Raw genomic sequence first — 20519 nt, 5'->3', positions numbered from 1 at the left:
TGCTTGCATTTGTATCCCTCAAAGGTTTTATTGTAGATAGTATATAATTGGGTCATTTTAATCCCATTTTAATTAGTGTTAGATTACTTTTTTAGTGTTAGACTACTTTTATTTGATATAATTATTATTGTTGTTAGGATAAAATATGTCAGCTATTTTTGTTTATCTTTCTTTGCTTTTATCTTCTTTTTCTACCTGATGTAATATTAATTGAAAGGGTCTTTTGTTTCACTTTATCAACATCATTGTTTTATTACTTTTACTTAGAATTATGGTTTGCTTTAGAACATCTGGTACTACGTTGTAGCCCTTAAATGTTTGTTTTTTTTCCCTCATTCTTTTGTTTCTTTGCTCTTCAGTGGAGAGTGGAGGGCCTTTTCTGTAGACTTATCTACAAGGTCATTGATTTTGTTTCCTTAGTTGTGTTGCATGTGCCGGTTAGTCTGCTGAAAATGAAATATGGACTGCTGATTGCCTGTGTCGGGGGTCTTGGGAAGGTGGGGGGACAATGGCAGGTAGAATTTCTTTCCCAAGGATGAGTGTGCTCTGAAATTTATCAAGGTGAGGGTTGCACAACTCTGGGACTATATAGTAAGAAAACTCTTCTGATTAGTATAAATTATATGTCATGTGAACTCTTTCCAATAAGGTGATTTGTATATTATTTGTTTGTTTACTTTAAGCTTTAATGCTTTACCTTTGGATGCTACACTTAGTAAAAAAAAGTAAAAAAAAAACTCAGTAGAATCAGAGGGGAAAGATCTTCCTGATGGTGCTGAAGAAGTATGAGCAGAAATAATTTTGAAAGAAATATTACTACAATGGAGTTTGGTGCAATATTAGATTACATTTATTTTATTTTGTGTTGTTTACCTGATTGTAAGTGTTGGAAAATAGCTCTATCAAGTAGCAAGTTGTTCTTAGTCAGTTTGTGTTTTATCATTGGTTGAGTTTTAATTCTTACAGATAAAATGTGATTTATAGTCATTGAACTTAATAGATAAAATCCTTCTGAGTCATGTCGTTGCTTTGAGTTTTCTCTAGTGGTTAAGCTCCTTTCTACTTTTGTCCTAGGGTACCTGAATCACTGGACTCTAGTGCATTCCAGTAATGCTACTTTGTATTTATGTAATGACCCAGGTGAAGGTTTCCATATTAATGTTGTGTTGTGAAACAACACACAATAGGGCTTGAAAAATGTTCTGCAAATGGAGAATTGAGGATGTGCTGGAGGTCCATTGAAAAATCATGTGATGTCCTGCCAGCTTTTCCTTCTTCACAGAGAACTGTCCCACACCTTGTATTGTTGTATGTTTTCAGAAACTCAGAACCTTTCTGGGTGGTTCCGGATGTTTCTGGTATGGCACAGCCACCAAGCTGTAGTAAGTGAGAAAAACAATGTGTAAAACAGTGTGAGTAGTATGCTGTCATTGGTATGCAAGAAAAGTGGGACAAAAAATATTTGTCTTTCTTTGCCATCTTTCTATAAGAGACCGATGATATGGCTGACTCTGGAAGGCACTTTGGTGTTAGCCACCTGGGAGCAGGCGTGGTTCTGTATCTTCTAATGTCTTTTCAGTTTTGAGCTGTGTTTGCATTGGCTAGCCTAGAGCAGTGCATAGTTACCCGAAGACAGAAGACTTCTCTCTGGTTAATCAAGTTGAGACTTGAATTAGTTTCTTAAAATTTACCCCTTTCCTTCGTTTCTTAACTCCTGGGTCTTAAAACCCTTTCCAAGACGCTTTTGGTCGTTTGCCTTCAAGAGGCATCTGCAAACACCTTTCTTCTCAGAGTACAACAGAGACTTTGAAGAGAGGCAAAGCAGCATTTGTAAAATACCTCCTGTAGCTTGCTGCCGTATTTAGCCTCAAACTTTCTAGACGAGTGGTTTTCAGATTCATTGCATCAGAATCATAGAGAGCTTGTTGATACCCTGGCTCTACCATAAAAGTTTCAGTTAAGCTGGTCTGAAGTGGACCCAAGAATCTTCAAGAATCTACAAGTTCCCACCGAGGTGATGCTAACTGGAAACTGACCACGTGTGAGGACTTAACTAGGCTGAAGAAGTTTCTCCTCTGCTATGTTGGAGTAGAGTTTTGGTGTCCCAGCTGCACCCTTGTTTTGATATTTGTATAGAAATCAAAGTCAGGAGAGGCGTATTTTCTTTCCTTGGGCATGTCTGTAGTTCACTGTTGCTCAGCTTTCTGTCCAGTCAGCAGTGCCTTATGGGATCCTTCCTACTCGGATAGACAATGTGTACTTTACCACCAGCAGACGGACACAGCAGAAACCTGGCACCCTGTTCCTCTAGTACACCCTGGAGCAGACATTCTTGTGGTCACTGCTGTCAACTCCCAGTGAAGGTTTAATTGGTACTTAAGAGGGGTATTAGAGGAGGTCCACTAATTACCGACTCCTTTTCCAGGGCTTCTTGGTAGGAATGATATCAGCATCTTAGGAAAGTACTCTTTATAATGAAAGTTCTGTTTAATGTAGGTAATTAGATCTTCTTCTCTTTTTCCTTAATTCATTAAGACAATCCATCTTCCCACACATCCAATGCCCCGACCTCTTTCCTGATCACCACCCTCTCCTCTCTTCCTACCCTCAGGATGGGTGATAGTCATACAGTTTTCTGTTGAGAACTGTGAGATTTGTATTAGCTTCCAGACCTCCGCCCCAACACTGAAGCAATGGCCTTTGAAAACACATGCTTTAGAATTTCAATGCTTTCTTAAAAGAGATGCTGATATTAAAAGGGACTACCTGCTAAATATTTCTTCCTAAAAGTCCAGTGGTTTTTCTGTCCTTTGAAGTTCACTCTCATTCTGTAGAGAGGCCTTTAGGAGTTCACTCTGGAGGGTCCTTTCCCCCATTCCTCTATTCTCCTTACACCAGGATAATTTTGTGACCCCCCTTTTTTCTTGCTCCATGTATCAGGATAGATGGAATTCTTGGTAGAGTTGAAAAATTAGCTTAGGGTGAGCTTTTCTATAGTAATTTTCAAATAATCAGTAGCTTTATTTCATGTTTTCTTGTGATTTCAAGTCCTTTGAAAACAGAAATATGAAATATCCATGGAACGGGGAAATTATAACGTGATTATGGAATGATGTGGGAACGATGGGACATCCAGGAGCCTGGTCCAGACAGTGTATAGGGTGGTGGTCCTGAGGATAGAGAGGAGAAATGGTGAGCTTAGAGGCATCTCAGCTGGCAGATCTTGGAAAGTGACTAGTGAAGATGAGTTACCAGCTCCACACATCCTGAAGAGGATCTAAGGTCAGGGAAATAAAAGTTCTCAAACAGCAGATGAGCCAGGCTCCACCTTTGTCTTTAAGGTCAAGGTCTGTCCGACTTAGTACATGAGAGAGGCGGAAATACCCATCCTGAGTCAGCTACAAACAGAACAAGGTTGGTGCCTCCAGTCACGTGGGCAGAGCATCTAGCCAGGAGACTGACATAGGCCAGGAAGTCCACCCATCACATTCCTCCCCTTTCCTCCTTACCGAGTGCCTCAGAGTGGGAAGGAAACCACCACACAAGTGAAGGAGCCCCGTGGGCCTCCTGTGTGCTTCATTAAGGGACCTCTAAGGATGTTTCTGCAGCCTTCTGACTGCTATGCCATGGTGAGGGTCTGTTTTCCTTTAGGTTTGCCCTTCATAAAGTAGCACACCTCAGGGAAAATAGAAACAAGCTACAGATGACAGAACCTAAGACTCTGGGAGAAATGGCTCTCCCAAAGCTATGAGTTTCCCTCTTCAATGTGAAACTTGACTCCAGAGGGAGCAAAAGTCTCTGAAGAAAGAAGGGAGACCATTAATGGCCTGGACATGGTAGAGCGTGTGGACTAGGTGGACTGCCTTAATGTGAATTCTGGAGAAACAAAGGACTCAGGCCAGGTCTGGCTGAGGGACACTTGTCTCTAGGCCACCCCCTCCCCCAGTGTATTTTCTTTTAGCCCTGTCAGCCCTCCTTTCCATGGCAGTGTCACCTAAGCCTGGCTCCCAGTTACCCAGGCAACTTGTCCACAAGGCCCTGTCACCCATCTGCCTTCACTGCCCCTCACCTACATGGAGGCAGCTCCCAAAGCCCTTCTCCCTCACCCCTGTCAGACTGTCTTTCCAGATCCTTTCTCCTGACCAGAGCACTGCCCATCGGTCTTCCTTGGGGAAGAAGGCGTCTTTTTCTGGTTTTTCTTGGGATTGTTGTTTCTGAACTCCAGATTTGTAATGCCCCACTTATTGTCTCTGTGAGGCTTCCTTGAGAACAATGTACTACTCCAAACTGCTCTTAACACTTTGACATGCCTGTCTGTTTGTTGTTCCTTTCTCTTCCTCTTCTCTTTCCCACCCAGGTGGCTTCTGAGTTGTCTGCCTGTGCTGTATGTAGTTCAGAACATCCTGCAGGGCTCACAGGGCAGGAAACAGTTCTCTAGGCCCCTTCCTGGCCCTCCAGCCCAGTTGCCACAACAGAACACAGGGAAGACGCTGGTGAGTCAGCAGTGCTTAAGTTCTGCCGTTGACCGTTCTTCCTCGGGGACCAGGAGAGCTGCAGAGGGGCACTGTGTGTCTCCCTTGTTCCCCAGGAAATCTTTCACGTGAGAGGATGCCTGGCTAGATATTGGGCAGGTGAGGGCGAAGTGATGCTTTAGAACTGCCTGTTGGCCTTGACTTAGACCTGGTGGGTCAATGGGAACTGTCATTGGGACCAGCCAGGAAAAAGTTTAAGGGTCTGCTAGGGCAGGGTGAGGTGGGGCAGGGTTGGGGGCTTCTAGCTTCTGCTAGAGACTGTTCCTGCCTGAGTCCTGAAACTCCCCATCCTGCCTCTGGGGGGCGCCCCTCCAATGAACTTTACCTGCTTTTGAGTTGTCCTTTGCTTCTGTAGCGGGCATACCTCCTTGGTTTGGGGGCTAAATTGGATCCTGTTACTGAGCCCATAACCATAGCTGGTTCTGTGGGCCCGAGCTGCTCCAGGTCTGAGAGCTCCCAGCGGCAAGACTTTGCAAACGTGCTTACCTTCTGTTTAGGGAGAAGGCTCTTGTAGAAACAGACACATAGAGAAAGCCTGTTGACCTCAGATGGTGCCTTTTGTGGGCAATTGTACAACAGTAAATATTCTCAGGTTTCAAAACTGTGAGTCACCCTTTGGTTTTTTGTGGGCATAACCTGTATCATGTACATACTTTACTTTCTGTTATTTTCACTTATGAGGAAAATAACACTAACAGTAATTACATCTGCCTCCTTCACCCTTCACCTTAGGGTCCACCTTAGTTTTGAGACAGGATCTCTCACTGAACCTGGAGCTCCACATTTTGTCTGGACTGACCAGCAAGGCCCAGGGATCCTCCTGTCTCTGCTTTCCCAGAGCTGGGATTGCCATGCACACCACTGGGCCTTGACATGATGTGGGTGCTGGGGATTGAACTCAGGTCTTCAGATTTACATAGCAAGCCCTTTATCGACTACACTCTCTCCCTTGTCCTGGCTAGCAATCATATAGTTCTTGGGCAGTTTAGAAAGTCATACCTTCACCTAGAGGCCAGAAATGACTCAGATCCCATTCCTTTAGAGACCTACAGTTTCAGTTCCTAGTTTTACAAACTGCTGATTGTGCAGGAGGGGTTCATCAGGGCCCTTCAGTGGCCTCTGACACCTAACTGCCTAATAATAGCACATCAACCCACAGTTGCATATGCTTCCTTGTCAATTCTCTTCCTTATGAAATCACACGTTTTCTAGGCCTTTGTATACAAATGCGGAGTTTAGTCATCTCTACAAGGTAAGCTTCTTCTTTGAGCTCATTTGTAAAGTGTTGATGTGTCCCTTTGTATGCTTCACGTTGTCTTGCTCTTCTGTATCGCTCCTTGCATTGGGATTTATGCATCCAGTGGGTTATTTGTCTATGGATGGTCTTTGTAGTAAATGACTTTCTCTTGGGGCTGTGTCTCAGAAGTCTGCTTAGGACCTTTATCAATATTGTAACCATCTCTATGAGAAATTTAGTCCTCTTTTCAAAAAAAAAGTATTAAATGACATGACCTGACACTTGACACTTAGTCATTCATTCAATAAATCTTGAGTGATGAGAGGGTCAAAATTCCTGCTCTAATGTACTTTTAATTTATGTGGGAGAAGTAGGCAGCAACTTTACAGTGGAGAACAGAGCAAGAGAGAGAGAGAGAGAGAGAGAGAGAGAGAGAGAGAGAGAGAGAGAGAGAGAGAGAGAGAGTTTTGTTTTAGTAGGATGGACAAGTAGAACACCATTTCTGTGGAAGGTGACATAGAATCAAAGAGGAGAAAGAAGTAAAATCATGGGTCTTAATTAGGATTTCTGGCGTGAGAACTCTATTCAAGCAAAGAACTTGGCAATTGCAAAGTCCATGGTGCTGGAATCAATTAGGTGTGGTTGGAGGAGCAGCAAGTTGTCCAGCTAACAGTTAAGGGGTGAAGCAGAGCTTGACAGGAAGTGAATCTTGACAATTGTTACCTTTGGGATGTTTACCTGTTTCCTCTATGCCTAAGAGACTGTGGTCCTCTCACCAAGCCCTTAGCTCCTTGGGCTGCATGTGTCTGGTTTGGTGTTCTTTCCTTCTGCTCTTCTTCCTACTCACATGGTGGTTGAGCCTCAGCCTTGTGGGCAATGGTAAGAGGTCAGATTTTATTCTGTATAAACAGCCTCTGGAGGGTGCTGTGTGGTGTGCGTTGGTATCTGACTGCTTCCTGGGGTCAACTATTCTGGAAGGAGAGTGGAAAGAGAAGCAGATGGCAGGCTCTACAGTGGTCTATAAGCATGATGTTGGTAGGCAGTGGCCTTAAAAAGTGATAATCAATGGAAGTGAATTCTAGGTAAGAGGCAGGGTGAAAAAGATCCTGGATGAGGCCTTCACCTGGGTGGAAATTGCTGCTGGAGAAGGATCTGTTTGGAGAGATGGGAAATTCTGCTGTGTTCTCTTAGATAAATTAGTCGGGTCCTGTAGGCCTCTAGTTGTGACATTCTGGAGATCAGTGGGGAGGCTGGAAAGTGAGTATGGGAAACTCTTACTTATTGTAAATCAATAATACAGGAAGTGAGCCACTTAGGGGCCAGGAAGAGGAAGGAGGAGGAAAGGGGGAGAGTGCAACATCCTAGAAAGCAAGGGCAGAAAGACTGTCAAATAATAATAATAATAATAATAATAATAATAATAATAATAATGCCCTGTCTTCTCCGTTAGACTAGAAACTCACCAAGGCCAGGGCTGATCTTTCTGTGCTTGGAGCCACTCACCACTGTAACTTTGTTAAAAGACAGGTGACTGGAGTCTGCCCCACCCAGTGGAAGTTGTTGGTAGGTGAAGAGAAGCTTTTCAAGTGCTGGTTCTCAGTAACTTTTTCTGTTCCTTGGCATTCTGTAGCAGGAGGTGGGGTCAGCAGCAGGTGATACCATATGTTGACCTTATGCTCATGCAGGTTTCAGACAGCAGGGCCCCTTAACTCCACAGGTTAATAGTTCTTGGGTGAGACTGTGAAGTTGTGATTCATTAGCCCCTGGCAGTAAGCAGCTGGCTTTAAAGTTTTCTAGAGGCCTAGGTATTGGGATGCCTCAATTTGGGATCCCCAAAGTCTTTGTTTATAGGAAAGTCTTTATTTATAGGAAGATGAGCATCACCAATGTTTATAGTAAGAATTTAAAAACATTAATCCTAAGTCATTTTTTAAACCAGTTATAGCACTTCCGTGATGCTCCTAGGAGAGGTGGGCCCCCCCTTGTCTGTTTCAACTTAACTACATTACAACTCTGTTGCATGAGACCCAAAGTAACACTTACTTGCTCTGTCTACTTGGGGAGTAGATTTATGAGGGGGCAGTACAGACAAGGAGGGACCAGAAGAGTTTGGCAATGTCCTAACTGAGTAAAAGGGGTTAGATAACAGAGAAGAAGGAAGGAACAGAAGGAGCACATAGGTATCAGACTCCCAATTAAGAAACCGTCAGCCTCTAATGTGGTCATAGGGCTCCAACCTGAGAATAGGGGACATAGAAGAATCATGAGGGACATTTTGATGTATGCCCAGTTGATATACCCTGGACTTTCCCACTTGCTGTACAGTTTGTGTATTCCTGTATGTGACTGAAGAAGCACAGAGGAACCCTCTCTCACTTCCCTTGGAGGTACTTCTCTCAAAACCATGAGTTCAGGCCTTACCAAGAGCAAAGCCCAATAAGATCTCTGTCCAGGAAGGAATTCTATAGGGGTGCTCTGGATAAGCTGTAACTGCCTTCTGAGCCTCTGGATAAGCTGTGACTTCCTTCTGTGGTCATTAGTGTGTATCCAGGGGGTGACATGGGCCCGAGGAATTGGCCATTTCTGATTAGAGGCAGAACCTGTAGTGGAATAGCCTTAGAGACACCTGCAATTTGGAGCTGATTTAACAGAAGACCACAAACTGGGTGACTTTAAAAGAACAGAGATTTATTTCTTACAGTCTTGGAGGTTGGGTGTCAAAGGTCAAGGGGCTGTATCTTGTGAGAACCCCTTGCTGCATCATCTCATGGTGAAAGGCAGATGGGCAAGAGATCATGAGACCCAATATTCAATTCATCTTTGTGGCAAACCAGTTTCCAAAATATGAGCCTATTCATGTATGGCGGGCACCTCATGCCTGAATCACCTCCAAAAGTCCTCCATCTCAACACTGAAGTCAGGGTTCAGTTTCTAACACATAAGCATTGAGGGGAACACACTCAATTATTGAACCCCTCAGAACTGGGCAAACTGGGAGTTAATTAAATAAGATTTCCTGACATTGAGGAGACAGGGATAATATTTGGGTCTAATCCTTTCTCTCTTTCATGGATGTGGTGAGACCAGGGAACTCTTAGGACCACAGGAAAGGACAGCAATATTTTCTGGTTGAAATGTTAATGAGTGTTTTGAAGAGATGGAAGGGCCACCAGTTGAAAATCCTCTATAAACAAAGAAGACGTTGGTGTGGGAAGAGGCCCCCTCAGAGCTCAAACTGGAAATAAGCTTCCAGGCCTAGGGTCCATCCCCTGGAGTTTTCCATGGAGCCAAATTATAAACTTTTCCAGACGACCCTGATCATGGGGTCCGATAAGTCCAATCTTACAGCTAAAGCTATGTCAGCATTAAAGCTGTTTTTATTCATTTGCCACCCATTAAAGCCATCATAGATTAATTATTTTTCAAAAGAAAGAAAACTATGCTGAAGTTCTGCAAGTAACTCATGACCAGATGTTGAAGTCTCAGGGTTTTTAAGCCATGCTTTAAAATATTGTAAGAAATCTTGAAACAGTAAAATCTAAAAATAAAGCTAAAACATGGAAAGGATGAATTCTAGCGAAGTATTTTACGTCACAAATTTTACTGGGTTATTTTCTTTTATTTCTGAATAAGATTCATAAGTTATATTTTTATATTAGGTGCTGAGACATACATGTAACCGATTTTGTAATGGGTGGGTAGTTCATAAGAGAAATCAAGAACATACCTGATGGACAAAACTGTGAAAATCTCTGGTAACTTAGCTGAGTATCAGTGTTCACCTATAAGTCAAAGCTCAGCATCCCCATGAAGCCTCAGCTATAAATGTGACAGTGGTGAAGGCAGGAGGCAGAGGAGATGCTCATGTCCCATGTCTGAGGCGGTGGGGGAGCCACTGACAACTTCAGCATCCTTCAGTCTCCCACCAGGTTACCCAAAGTGTGAGAAAATTGCATGGAGAATTTCATAGCGTTGCCTCTGACTCTACCCTACCTGCCTGTTCCTGGTGCTGGATGTGAGTTGGGCAGTGTCTACTTCCCCTGCAGCTACCCTCCCACATCTGAGGGGTAGTGGTTCTCAGCCAAATTTTCTGGAAGTATGTGGCTGCTCTTAATGCTTCTGCTCGACTACCCTAACTGGTGTCCTATGGTCTCAGCCATGTCATACCCTCAGGACATGTACTCTCCTTTTTTGTGGTTTGGGGGTTACTGGGATAGGATGTCTGAGTGAGAGGGAGGTTCTGCCTATCTGGTGGAAGGAATGAATGAACTAGGAAGACAGACATCTCCAGCAAGAGAATTTAACAAGGGGACTTCAAATAAAAAAGATTAACTTTTCTTAAAAAAAAAGCCTCACAAAAACCTCCAATGGAATTTGGATTAAAATCGAGATGAGAATCAACATGAATAAATAAGGATTTTAAAGTCCTTTGGTTAGTTTTTTAAAAATAAACTAAACATGAACAGGATGTGATGGGGTTGGTGATTTTCTAAGATAAAGACTGGAGAAAGGAAGTTTATTTTGTCACTATCTTCTCTATAGGCTATTTTCAACAACTATAAAGAGGAGCGTTCACCTACTTGCAAACTAAGGAGTTAATCTGCCAATTTCATGGTTTCTGGCAGGAGAGGAGACTTGTAGGTTAGAGATAAAGTACTTTATGATTAACAACAAAAACAACTAGAACATCAGCATTTTCTTACACTCGTTCTTTGGGCTCCAACCCCCATAGGTTGTTGCAAAGAAGGCAAGAAGAGTATAGCTGTACCACAGTGGGATTTGAATCTTTTCTAAGGGCCAGCAGGTACACTTCCACTTTGCTTTATTGGGGCCAGGGTAGGTGGGTGTCTAACTGGAGTGTGTCTCTTTCTCTCTGAACTGTTGAGTTGAAAAGCAAGTCTGGAATGAAGGCCATGAGTGTGTCTGTAGGTAAGATGTGCAGAATTGTGAGACTCCCAAATGTATCAGCAATAGAAAAGGAGAGGATGTGAGTATTTATACATCCTTGCTATATAAGCAGTACTGACCAGAGGATGTATCATCCTTTGTCTCATCGAAGATCTTAAGCAATCTCCATGGCATTGCTGTGTTAATGTTGCAAAGCACTGGAGCAGGGAGTAGCAAACCCTGAATTAGATGCTGATCAAGGAGAGGTACCGTTCTAAGTATTCTCCATGAGTTGATCTATTTAATTCTCCCAACTAAGATTATTAGACTGAGGGAACAGAAGCTCAGCGAGTGATGGAGCTGGGATTCCAGGGTGTACATTTAACTGCTGTGCCGTTGTGTTATTTCTTTAGTCCTTAGGGTCATGGTATGTATGCAGACGGTGTGGAAGGAAAACAATGCCAAATAGGCATCATTGAGAGGACTGTGTTTAGTCTAAAGAAGGTTGAGGATAAATGAGAACTGTCTTCAAATAGTTGGAGGCTTGTCTTCTAGAAGAGTAGTGTTTATTTTTGTGACTACAGGAGACCTTGATCCAGTGAGGAGAACCTTTATAATGGTTTGGTAAGTAACAGACTGTCTCTTGACATGGTATGGGAAGAGGGGACTTGTGGGGAAAGGACCTTATTTGTGCAGGATTTTCTTGGTCATTCCTCCATGTATGGATGGCCTAGTTGAGGTCCATCAGGATCCCCATAATAAACACCTTTGTTTCTCTTCTCTAGAGGATCTAGATGATAAAAGAGGTCTAAATGATGTGTTCTAGATTTTTCCCAAGAGAGTTGCTCCTGCTATATGGTGACATGAACTCTTTCCCCTGCCATCTGTTGATGTTCCTTATAGACAGAGAGGGTTCCTTTGTATCTCATTACTGCAGTGTCCAGTCCCTGTTACAGAGTTAGAGGACCAGGGTCACCTAGGTCCTTGGTGCTGAGACTCCTGGTACTCAGGAGGACCCACAGGATATTGACCAAATCCTGCTTTGAACCTTGCTGAGGTTGGGCCCATCCCTTCTGCCAGCTGTGTTCCTCATGCACACCCCAGACCACTGTTGCCCAGTTAGGAAAAACAGGATTCCTTTGCTGGGTGGGAGGCGACGTTAGGTCTGTTAGCTGTATCTGAGGTTCTGTGATTCACTCTTTCCTTGTCAAATGGCCTGAACTCGAAAGCCAGCAGTAACAGGTGGCGGGCCAGCCTCTCTGCGCTGATCTGCATGTGCCCCTGGAAACGCACTGCTTTGGGGTGGCTCTAGTCCTGAGCTGAGCAGTCTGTCTGAAAGGCTGGCACTGGAACCTGGAGTGGTCAAGAGAGGAGTTTGGGGGGCTGTGAAGTATAGGACCAGTGGTAGCTGGCTTCATATCTGTTCCACTTGGCCAGCACAGTCCTCTGTTGAAAGGGAACGGCTCCCCAAGTGTGGTCTTAATTAGCTCATGAATTTCTTTAAACGCATCCATCTTTATCAAAGGGGTTTAAAAAGTGCTGCTCAGACTGGTGTAAAGGGCACAGCCAAGAGCTGAACCTGAAGTCATGTCTCTGCTCTCCCAGATGCCAGGAGGAGCTAAAAATGCACTGCAGCTCTGAGGAATTCTTGGGGTTTTGGACTCATCTCCTCCGTCTCTTTCAACATCCCTCAACAAAGTGAGAGAGGGAGGGAATGAGCCAAAAAACTCTAATTATCCAGTCTGCTGACATTGTTTTATCTGCACCACTGATATTAAATCTGGACAGCATTCCATTTACATCACAGTGTGAAGAACGACTTCTGAAAACTCGGGTCTTTGTCCTTCTGCTAGTGTGGTCAATGTTCAGTTTCCACCCTACCCCACCCTCCCTCAGACTTCTGAAATTTCATAGCACCCAATGGCACTGGGAACTGTCTGTCTGGAATGCCCATCCTTGAGGAGAGTCCTGAGCTGGCTGTGCTTGTCCCCTAGTCCTGATTCCCCAACTCGGCTTGACCGTTTGTGCCTGAGTTCTGGCACATGCTTGTCATTGGAACCATCTGGACTTGGCAGGAATCTTTTGCCATATTTCCATTATTGGAAGCCATGGAGAAGGGATAGAAAGACTTTCTGGTTTATTTTTTCTTTTTCCCCCATCCTTTCTGAATATGTTTATTGTATCCTCACCTTTTTCTGGGCAGTCAAATGCACCTTCAGTTTCAATTTGGGTCTCTGACTGTGGAACTTTCTACCTGCTTTAATGTCAGTCACCAAGCAGTTGGTTTGTTTAGGACTCAGCATATAAATGTTTGCCACTTCAGCCAGACCATGTTAAAGGAAGGGCTTTCAATGGTTCCAGGCAGAGTGCTGAAGGATCCTCTCCTCACGGCCATTTGAAACAAATGGCATTACGATGTGGTTTAGACAGGTGAGTGTCCTCCAATATGACAATGTCCTGTTTCCAGTGTGACACTGTCTAAAGGGTGTGGGGCCATGAAGAGGTGGGGTGCAGTGGTTGGTAGGTTCCAGGACTGGTTCCTTCTCACTCCCTGGCTATCTAAAGGGTGTGGGGCCATGAAGAGGTGTGGTGGTTGGTAGGTTCCAGGACTGGTCCCTTCTCACTCCCTGGCTGCAGATCTTGTGCTGTGATCACTCCCTGTTGTGCTCACTCTTACTACTGTGATGGTGTCTGTCTTCCATGACGTCCTCATTAGAGCCAGCTTCATGCTGTTTGGATGTTCGGCCTCAAAGTATGAGCTAAGAAACTTTATTACTTCTTAACTACCCAGCATGAAGTATTTTGTCATAACTATGGAGAACTGACTACAGCACTTTCCCTATCTTGCAGCTGAGGGCAAAGACCAAGGGTGATTAAAGAATTTGCTGAAGTTCCCAGAGCAGAGCTAGGATTAGAAGCCAGGTGGCGTGGTGCCAGAGCAAGTTGACTTCACTGTCTGATTCTATCACTGCCACACATACGCAGGCATGTGCCATAAATATACATGACACACTGCTTTGCTAACAGTGTTCTCCCAGCCTCCCAGTGAGCATGTGTGTCTCTATAAAACTTTGTCACCATCAGGATGTACAAGTCCCAGAACTGTCCATAGCCTGAAGCCAGGGACCCAAAACACGTGTTGCCAGCACCAGAGTCTGGCTAAGCAGGGGTTGCCTTTTCCTTTTGTCCACTATTGTGTCTCTGGAGAGTGGATACTGCGAAATGTGGGCTCTGCAAACACATGTGATGAACCAGCATACTTGAAACAAAGCCACTGACATTGTCACAGGGAAACAAAGGGGTCTAAAGGACAGCTTTTTAAATGATGTGTGCTTATGAACTCCTCTGTCTTCTTTTCTCTTACTTGACTAGCTGGGTGGGGGCTCCCTCACAGTGGGAACTTGGGAACCCCAGTCTTAGATAAGGCTTTAGCAGCTTATGGGTCTTTCTGGTACCTTGAGATAGAGTTGGAGGCACTGGAGTGGCCCCTAGGAGGCCTCGTGGAACTATGTCCCTGGCAGGATTCCATAGGAAGGCAAAGGCTTGCTGTTTTGCTTGATAACAACAGTTGTTTTGAACCTTGTGATCCCTTGAGTTTGGATACTTTCCTGCCTTGCTCAATACTTGACTCATTCCCCAAGTCTTACCTAACTTGGTTGGGTATCTTTTATGAACATCACCTCACACCATGTGGAAATCCCCAGACCTGGTTCTTTTTTTTTATTTATTTTTTAATTTAAATTTAAATTAGAAACAAGGTTACTTCACATGTCAATTCCAGGTCCCTCTCTGTTTCCCTCCCCTCCTCCCGTGCCCTACCCCCAACTCCCCTAATATCCCCTCATTTCTCCAGGGAAGGTGAGGCCCTCCATGGGAGTGTCCATAGTCTGTCATTTCATCCAGGGCAGGGCCTAGACCCTCCCCCAAGAGTTCAGGGTGAGAGTGCATCTCACATTGTTGGATGGGAGTCCAAAGTCCATTTGTATACCCGGGATAAATACTGATCTACTGCCCAAGGCTCAATAGATTACCTAGGCCTCCTCACTGACACCCACATTCAGGGGGTCTTGATCAGTCCCATGCTGGATTCCCAGGCATCAGCCTGGGATTCAAGAGTTAACCCTTGTCAGGTCAGCTGTTTCTGGGGGTTAAACCAGACCAGTCTTAATCCCTTTGGTCATCAGTCCTCCCTCTCTGTCACTAGCTTTCTTGAGTTCAGCTCAGTGCTTAGCCGTGGGAGTCTGCCTCTTCTTCCATCAGCCACTGAATGAAGGTTCTGTTTCCCAGACTCTCTGGCCATGGGATTGTAGGCTGGCACTCCCCAGATCTATGTCTAAAATCCATATATGAGAGAGTACATGCCATGTTTCTCCTTTTGTGACTGGGTTACCTCACTCAGGATGGTTTCTTCTAGTGCCATCCATTTGCCTGCAAATCTCAGGATTCCATTGTTTTTTCTACTGAATAGTACTCCATTGTGTAAATGTACCACATTTTCTCTATCCACTCTTCGCTTGAGGGGCATCTAGGTTGCTTCCAAGTTCTGGCTATTACAGATAATGCTGCTATGAACATAGTGGAACAGACATCCTTGTTGTATGAATGGGCATCTTTTGGATATATGCCTAAGAGTGGAGTTGCTGGGCCAGACCTGGTTCTTAATCTGGGCCCTGACACTGGGTCATGGAGAAGTACTGTCAAAATGTCAAGCACTTTACATCAGTTGTTAAAATTTTTGGAACATGTCCTGATAAATAGTCTATAAGAAAGGTTTTATGTATAAACTGTGACTTGTTTTTTTTGTGTGAAATTACAAGTATCCTTAATATTAAATAAAAGGAGCATGAGCAGGGGGAATTACATTTTATCCATTTGATGGACTATTGAAAAGAAAAATTATGGAGAATGCTTTGTATCCAGGAATAAATTCATTATTGAGTTTGTTGAAAAGGAGGTTGTATTCATGTGTATGTTTTATTTTGTTCTTAAAAGTATACATATGGAAGATAATAAAATGCATTATACACAGTCTACTGGGTGGGTTTTTTTGTCAGTTTGACACAGCTATGGTCATCTGGTCAAAGGGAATATCAATTGAGAAAATGCCTCCTTCAGACTAGCTTGTAGGAAAGTCTGTAGACCATTTCCTTGTAATGATTTATGTGGAAGGGCCCAGACCACTGCCGGCAGTGCCATCCCTGGGCAGGTTGTCCTGGGTTGGTTATACATGATAGCACACTGAGAAAGCCATGGAGAACAAGCCACTAAGCAGTGTTGCTTTGCAATCTCTGCTCTTATAACTAGTGTTTTATCTCAACAATAGAAATCAAACTAACACACACACACATACACACTTGCATGCACATGTGCATGCACATGAGAGAGAATTTATACTATCATAAAAATATGTTATTCTATTCACAATAAGACTTTTAGCAAATACTTATTTGCTTATCAACAATAACAGGAGAGAATGGTACAGATAATTGGCATGACTTCAAAGTCTATGCATAGTTTATAAACAAGACAATTGGCTACCTAGAGAAGGAGCAAGCATAGATATGAGAATATGTCTAAACATAACCTAGTATATGGATAATCTCCTGTGCTACTGGTACTAAGCATGGTCAGAAGAGAACAAAGGCAACCAGAGAAGACATCTTTGAAGTAATCTTACAGACAGACTTAGAGAGATGGTTTTAGACTGATTTGTATGGTCATAATGGTCATTTTTTTTTACCTCAGATTAACTAGTTTATAACGAATAGTGGTTTATGTATCCAGAGACCCATCAAAGAACATAGTGCTGGTTTCTAGTTAACATCTGTGAAGGTCTTCTTGCTTCATCATAATAAAGGTACATCATATCTCTCATTCTCTTCTTCTAAGGCCATTAATGCCACCATAAGGGCTGCACCCTCCCTCATGATTTCACCTAATTCTACTTAGTTTTTCAAAGTACCACAGATACTGTTCAGACATAAATACTGGGATTTGGTATACAACACAAGAATTTTGGGGATTCATGAATATGCATGACCAAATGAACCAAATGAACAGAAAGACTGAGCACCGAGGTACTGGACCCAACCCAGACGGAGGCCCACAGCGACCTAGCCTCAGTTAACACCAGCTGTGACTAATACCAAACCTACCTGTGTCCTGCAGGGAGCTATGGATTGAACCCTTCATAGTCATGAAGAAGCATGACTACTTCAGAGAAGGGACAGGGTGTGGCAGCTGTCAGGGGGTTGGGGAAGGAAAGCTGGGCAAGATAAAGTGTGTGATAAGGGACTGTCCTGGTTTTTCCTGATACACTCACGTCATTATGGAGAGGGAGGAGTGCCTGCATTGTACTCAGGGTCTTGCAGGCACTCAGTAAAAACATGAGTCTGTGGACAAAATGCGTTGCATTAGGCCCTTGTTCTCCCTGCTATGTTGAGAGTACAGACCTGATAGACTTGGCTCTGTTGGCCCGAGTGAGCAGTGTGGGACAGCTCTAAGTTGGCGGGGGGAGTCAGTGTTAGCTAGTTCTTCTCCAGGCTTCTAGATAACACCAGTGGCCTAAGAAGTTGGATCTGGAAGAAGAGTCCCTTGGAGACAAATGACAGGAGTTAATGAAGTTCTGGAATTTTTGTGTTGAACATGTGCATGCTTGTGTCTGGCGCTGCTGTTCACATGCGTTCCTCCCTGGTGTGTCAGATGAATATGGTCGTTGGCAGACTGACAAGCAGTTTGTGAAGCTCGGTGTCTGGGACGGTCACCCTGTTAACCCTTCATGCTGCTGTGTGATGAGAGGATGAGGAGAGTGTGAGCACCCTCTACAGAGCAAAGATCCTTCCAAGGCTGGATCTCATGTTCAGACTGGGAGGACACACTCCTAGGATCCTATGCTGCTACATCCCTGGGGCACATTAGAGGTCCAACCTTGTATAAGGACACTTTTCCATATCCTATCCCTGAAACTTGGGAGTCTGGCCTTAAGCCAGTCTTTCTCTTTAGACATTGTTTTTCCTAACCAGACTGAGAATGTGAGGCAAAAGCCTTTGGGTTCTATGGCTATTTGTAGTCTAGTGGTGAAGCCAGGTCAAGACAGTAGATCTTTGAACTTAGTCAGCTCCCTGGTGTTCATCAACTCACTTCTAGCAATGTGACACTGCCACCAAGGGTTTGAACCTTAGAATCAGGAGACTGAGTTCAGATTTGGCTGATACTTACTGGCTTTGAGATTTGGCCTATGGAAGAGTGGGTGCTCTGGGATAGGACTTGAGTTTTAGTCTCAAATAGCAGGCACAAAGCTTAGTATCGAGATAGAAACATCATTGATGAGTTGCCAGATTAATTTACAAGGGGTATTCTATAGAATAATCTGATTTTAGTATAAAAATAATCCCCCAAACCTCGGAGTATGATAAATGTTCTAGAATGAGGTGGCTTTAAGTAGTCCTTTTGTAGTCCTACAGATAGAGATGAGGTTGGGTAGCTTGGAAGATTTCTCCTTCCTGTGCTACTCCTGGTTCCTAGGGAATGAGTTGCCACCAGATGTCTGCAGATGGAACTAAAGAATCCTTAAGGTGCCTCGAGAAGCCAGCTCCCTATGTCCCTGTCCCAGCTGGCTGGATCTAGACAGAAGCAGAACCAACAGGAGAAGGAAGTAGAGAGCACACACAGCCAAAGGAGGAGCAGGGCTGTGTCTGAGCCTGACTTTCTGCCTTTGGGCTGATAGGGCTGGCTGGCTTGGGTTGGCAGCCCTCACCTCCCTAGATAGATTCCAGCAGACACTAAGCCATTGTTTCTCATCCTCACTGGAGGCTGTGGCAGAGACAGCAAATGGGGAGTGACTTGTGGAAATGTAGGGCTTGACACAATGTCCTAGCATGTTCATGCAGCTTTGAAGAAACAGTGGAGGCCAAGGTCAGTCCCGGGTTTGTGCCCAGCAATAGAAAGATCAAGGAAGGGCCAGGAGCAGCATAGCAAAGCTTGGGGACAGCACAGAGATTTCCATAACTGTGGTCTGAGAACATGTCTGTGTATGTAGAGGGACTGTTCACTGATGGTCAGCCCTACATAGACTTCTGGGGACTGGCCACTGGGCATGCAATGGTCTCTATTTCAGGGGTGAAAGGTTGAAATGACCTCACTTGTTTGTTTAGGACAAATGTTGGGGACATTTACCTGGGCAAGGGTTATTAGTCAAATTTGTACTCACTAGATATCATGACGATAAAGTCTAATGGAATATCAACCAATACTGAAAGTTTCCTGCTGGCATAGTGTTTGCTATAATCAGAGTTCAAGCCAAGTATCGGTGGCTCATACTTGTAATTCCAGTACCTGTGAGGCAAGAGAATCACCTCAAGTTCAAGGCTAGCCTGGGCTAAAGTGGGAGGCATTTTTTAAAACTGAAAGAAACAAAGATTTAATCTATCTTTTAAGTTCTTCTAAACAAGTTAGCAAATTGAACCAGGATTTGGAGTTTAGAAAGTCTGAATTTCAGTTCTGCGCTACTACTATATAGCCTATATCAGTGTTTATTGAGTATATCACCTATATCAGTGTTACTAAAATGAAATTTCTGAGGCAAGATGACTTCATAAAGAAGCTTATTCCTTTTTCAGTTCTGGAGCTTGCTTCAGCCTCCTGTGAGGTTGAAACCAGTAGGTATTGTTGCAAGGTGAACAGAAAGCTAGAGTGATTTGGGAGTCTTGCTCAGTCTTGTAAGGACTTAGGCTTGTGAGAGCCCAGGAGTCCCAGGAGGACCCCCTTAATCTCTTATTAGAGCAGCTTCCTCACTGACCTAGAGTCTGTCTTTTAAAGGTCCTACTGTCTCTCAGCTTGAAGCTCCCAATATATGAAGTTATAGGAATACACTCAAGCCATGGCATGACCTTAGGGTTCATATTTCCCATCAGCAAAATGAAGATAAAATGTTTTAGTATGCTGTGAACTTGAAGTGTAAAGTCTTTTTCTCTAAAAGTGACATTTGTTCAATGAGCTAGTGTTATTCACCTCATGACTCTAAGAGCAGTATATGAGGCAGCTTCGCTGCAAGTGCGTTGAAACCCTCATTTCAGGTATTCCAGAGCACTGTCATTCACGGAATATGAGTGCTAACAACATGGACTGAGATTCGATTAGGAAAGATTTCGTAAGTCTTTAAAATAGTAGTTAGCCTTAAGTAAAAAACTCTTGGCAGTATTAGCAAAGAGCACTGTTCTCCCTGGGATCCTCCACACTAGTCTCAATCTACACCTAGTATCAATTCACTTGATGACTCTGTTTTTCAAAACTCCTTTTGCCTATCCTTTACCAGACGAGTTACTGCTCATACAGATACCCATCCCCAGATGAGTTTTATAAGACTCTACTTGGATTGCAAAGCCCTGTTCTCCAGGACTTCTAGACGCCATCCATCCTTACTTCAGTCTTTACCTCCTTCCACTCTTGGCCCACATATCCTTGTCTGTAAAATCAGCAATGGAATAAATGATGTAGATCCCCTCATTGCTAGACATTCTGCAACCTAGCTGTGTTCAAGTGGGCTAAGAGCACACCCAGATTTAGAAAATGAGAGCAGTGCTTGTTGTCTAATCAGTTATGCATAACAAGTAAAAATCAGTTAAATTAGGGGCATGGCAATCCTCTTGTCTTGGGGTGTAGGGAGGTGGGGAGCTCTGTCTAGTGCTTCTGTCCGTAGTCCCTAGTGAGTTGCTCCCTGAAATCCTGGCTTTCCTCTTTATTTTTATCATTAGTACTTCTGCCTCTAGTAGTCAGTTATTAAAACAAGAATGAAGAAAGGAATACTTTAAAGAAAAGGAATGTATCCTATTTACTTTGAAAGCAAATGATATGCCCCAATGCCT

General features: G+C 43.8%; 1 long non-coding RNA gene across 1 annotated transcript; it reads right to left on the bottom strand.

Moving 5' to 3' along the window:
• Positions 1–827: 827 nt before the first annotated feature.
• On the bottom strand, positions 828–5007 carry LOC121141784. Its single transcript, XR_005878725.1, has 2 exons — positions 4858–5007; positions 828–3170 (listed from the first exon to the last, which is right to left on the bottom strand). It is a non-coding gene; the product is annotated as an uncharacterized LOC121141784 (long non-coding RNA).
• Between the last annotated feature and the right edge of the window lie 15512 nt (positions 5008–20519).

The sequence above is a fragment of the Mesocricetus auratus genome, unplaced genomic scaffold (assembly GCF_017639785.1).
Source record: "Mesocricetus auratus isolate SY011 unplaced genomic scaffold, BCM_Maur_2.0 Super-Scaffold_100008, whole genome shotgun sequence".
Lineage (NCBI taxonomy): Eukaryota > Metazoa > Chordata > Mammalia > Rodentia > Cricetidae > Mesocricetus > Mesocricetus auratus.
This window is presented reverse-complemented; position numbering and strand designations above follow the sequence as displayed.